Source organism: Pteropus alecto, unplaced genomic scaffold (assembly GCF_000325575.1).
Source record: "Pteropus alecto unplaced genomic scaffold, ASM32557v1 scaffold24, whole genome shotgun sequence".
Taxonomy (NCBI): Eukaryota; Metazoa; Chordata; class Mammalia; order Chiroptera; family Pteropodidae; genus Pteropus; species Pteropus alecto.
Window position 1 is genome coordinate 15,972,140 of NW_006439192.1, and position 3,010 is coordinate 15,975,149.

General features: G+C 33.2%; 1 pseudogene; it reads left to right on the plus strand.

Annotated features, from left to right (window-relative positions):
* The first annotated feature begins 1,176 nt into the window (after positions 1–1,176).
* On the plus strand, positions 1,177–1,292 carry LOC112483462 (annotated as a pseudogene).
* The last annotated feature ends 1,718 nt before the right edge of the window (positions 1,293–3,010 follow it).

Sequence of the window (3,010 nt, forward strand, 5' to 3'; positions counted from 1 at the left end):
ATCCATTAGAAGGGTTATTATTCAAAAAACAAAAACAAAAAAAAACCCCAGGAAACAGAAAGATAGAAAGAAAAAGGAAAGACATTAACAAAAATTAAGAAAGAAAGAGAGAGAGAAAGAAAGAAAAAGAAAGAAAGAAGGAAGGAAGGAAGGGGAGAAAAAGAAAAAGAAAGAACAGATGTTGACCAGGTTGAGGAGAAATTGTAACTCTTGTGCACTGGTGAGAATGAAAATGCTGCAGCAGCCATGGAAACAGTATGGTGTCGCCTCAAAAAAATAAATAAATAAATAAATGAGCCACAGAATTACTTTGTGATCCAGCAATTCCACCTCTGGATATATATATCCCAAAAAATTAAAAGTGGGAACTTGAACAAATATTTGTACATTCATATTCATAGCAGCATTATTCACAACAGCCAAAACCTGGAGGCGATCCAAATGTCCATTATAGGATGAATGAATAAACAAATTGTGGTATATACATACAATGAAATATTAGCTAACCTTTAAAAGGAAGAAAACTCTAGAACACATGCTACAACACAGGTGAACAATGAAGACATTATATTAAAAGAGTCAGTCATAAAATTTTCAAATACTGCATGATTCCACTTATATGAGTTTTCTGGAGCAGGCAGATTCAGAGGCAGAGTGGAAAGGTGGTTGCCCAGGGCAGAGGGCGGAAGGATATAGGGAGGTCATTATTTAATGGGTAGAGTTTCAGTTTTGGAAGATGAAAAAGTTTTGGAGATTGATGGTGGTGATGGTTGCACAATAATGAGAATGTACTTTATGCCATTAACACAAAATCATTTAAATGGTAATTTTTATGTTATGTATATTTTACCACTATTTAAAAAATATAGCATTTAAATATTACTTCATTCATTTATTTGTGGTTCAATTCTCACCTCATTTTAAGTATATACTGAGGAGAATGCTTCACGTGCCTCATCTTTGTCTTCATCCCAGATAGTTATTTTGGTGTTTGTTTTCTTCATAGAGGATACAATAAAATTTTATTAACTGCTTTCTTTTCGTTAAATGTCTTATGTGTTCTTTTTTATAAGTTATAATAGACTTCAGGACATGGTTCCATAGTGTAGCGGTTAGTGCTTCTGCTTTACATGCAGAAGGTCCTGGGTTCACACCCCAGTGGAGCCACAGTCCATGATCTACGGCCATGCCCCCCTGGACAAGCCCAATGTCTGACCTTGAAAGCTAAGCAGGGTCTGGCCTGGTTAGTACTTGGATGGGAGACCACCTAAGAAGACCAGGTGCTGTAGGCATACATAGTAATAATAAAAAAATAAAATACACTTCAGTTGCTAATTGAAAAATCTATGTTGGGTTCTGGGTAACAAGGATTCATTCGTGATATTCAATTCTTTATTGAGTTTGATTTCTCTCCTCCCTTCTCATTCACAGCTTTGAAAATTTTAGTCTTAAAACTTATTTTAGCAGAAATAAATATTAAAAGTAATATTTGAAAAAGTTCTCCAAAAACTCTGAGAAATTTTACCTCTTGAAAAGACATTGCTTGGCTCCTGGCATTATTAACTTTTTTTTTTTAATAACTAAAATTTTTATTAATTAACAATAATTAATGTTTAACGTTAATTAGCCTGTTGGATCCCTCTGTCAATTATGGAGAACATTTTGTGATTGACTTTATTTATACATAAATATTATACATACATCATTACATATAAGAGATGTTTATTTTACAAATTGATAAGTATTATATTTAAAATGCATTTGAGGGGTTCACTATTAAATGAAAAATGTTAAATAATCTTTTAAAATATATAGATCTCTTCATTTATGTTAAATCCTCATGAATATATGTACTTGTAAATTGTATTTAAGAGCACAGGACTTTTTAGTTGTCCTCACTGAAAAAAAGTACCACTAACTCCCTGAATTGTAAAGTAAGAATACCATAAGTGTTTAAAACTTTAAATTTGCACCCTTGTTTAATGCCAAATTATTCCCACTACAGCATTCACACAAAGTCAGATTTTAAAATGCAGATGTCAAAGACAAGTGGGAATTTAGAGCATAAAGTTTCTCTTCTTACTGGGATAATTTTTAGAGAGCATTCAAATACCTTTGAAACTCAATCTTTTGCATCTTAACTTCTTCCTAAGTGCCCATTCTTCTACTGACCTTTCTCAAAATTTCTAATTTTAAAACTGCTTTTCTTATTCTATCCCTTTCATGGAACCTTCTGAAATCAGAAGGCCCATATTAATTTTTTCATTTTTGTAACTGCTATAGTAATACAACTATTTCTTAACAGGTAACAATAAGATATCTTATTTTTGAAGATAGCATAGGACTTTTTAAAAATAACAGGGGTTTCCATAATAATGGTGAAAACAGAATCAACTTGGGTAAAATAGAGTAGCTTGACTTTTTTACCCTGTCATGTCCCAGTTCTCCAGCATTCTATTTTCAAGGCTATCCTGAATTGTATTGATTTTTCTTTCATATATTCATTTAGTAAGTATGTACTTTTGGCAACTACCGTGTGACAGGCACAGCACTAAGTGCTGAAGATACAATGAAAATCCCTCTCATGGAATTTATAGTCCAGAGCTGAAAAAATATATCCATTAAATAATTTTAGATGCATGAAATTATACGTCGTGGTGTATATTCTGCTGCAGAAGCCACAAAAACAAATAAAGGAGTCCCAAAATCAATCAAAAAGTTATTTTTCATCCTTAACAAATAACCTTGTGTGGGGCTTGATGACATATAAGAGTTAACCTAGGTGGAAGGCTGGAGGAAATGGCTGTGTCTAAAGCAAAGGGGACATTTGCAAGGGTCCTAAGGAGGAAAGAAGAAACTCAATAACCAAAGAATCAAATGTAGTCAGTTTGCGGAAGGAAGGATTAGCGACTATGAGGCTAGAAATCTGGTCACCTTGACTCTAAGGATGACTATATTCAAGAGATTGTATCCAAGGATTAAGCACAGTCACACTTGGTACACAGTTGAT